This window comes from Penaeus monodon, chromosome 23, assembly GCF_015228065.2.
Source record: "Penaeus monodon isolate SGIC_2016 chromosome 23, NSTDA_Pmon_1, whole genome shotgun sequence".
Lineage (NCBI taxonomy): Eukaryota > Metazoa > Arthropoda > Malacostraca > Decapoda > Penaeidae > Penaeus > Penaeus monodon.
Genome location: NC_051408.1, coordinates 6,993,262 through 6,993,646, shown reverse-complemented (window position 1 = coordinate 6,993,646; position 385 = coordinate 6,993,262).

Here is a 385-nt window from a genome sequence, read left to right as displayed (position 1 = left end):
TACTCCTATAATTGCCCGTAGCTCTTTTCTTTTCGCTAGTCAACCCACCCTTTCCCAAGAAAAATCTGAAGTGACACCCTTGGACTTAAGGTGGCATTTACCGGAACACCTTGGAATCTGATTAGCCACTTCGTTATCTTAAACTGTGACTTATTTCTGTTTCTGACATTTGTGTGTACCACTTTTGCAACGCCTCACTTGGGCCCTGTCCAAACTACAGATTGCACGCGGCGCGTCATGCTTGGCGTTTGGAGACTGTTTTCAGTGCAAGCACAGTACTGCGTGGCGACTTGCCACGCTGCTTGTAAAGTATCACCGCCAGGCGATGTATGTTCGAGAGAGCCGCGTGCCGCCTGGTGACATTCTTACATGTAGGCCTCTATTG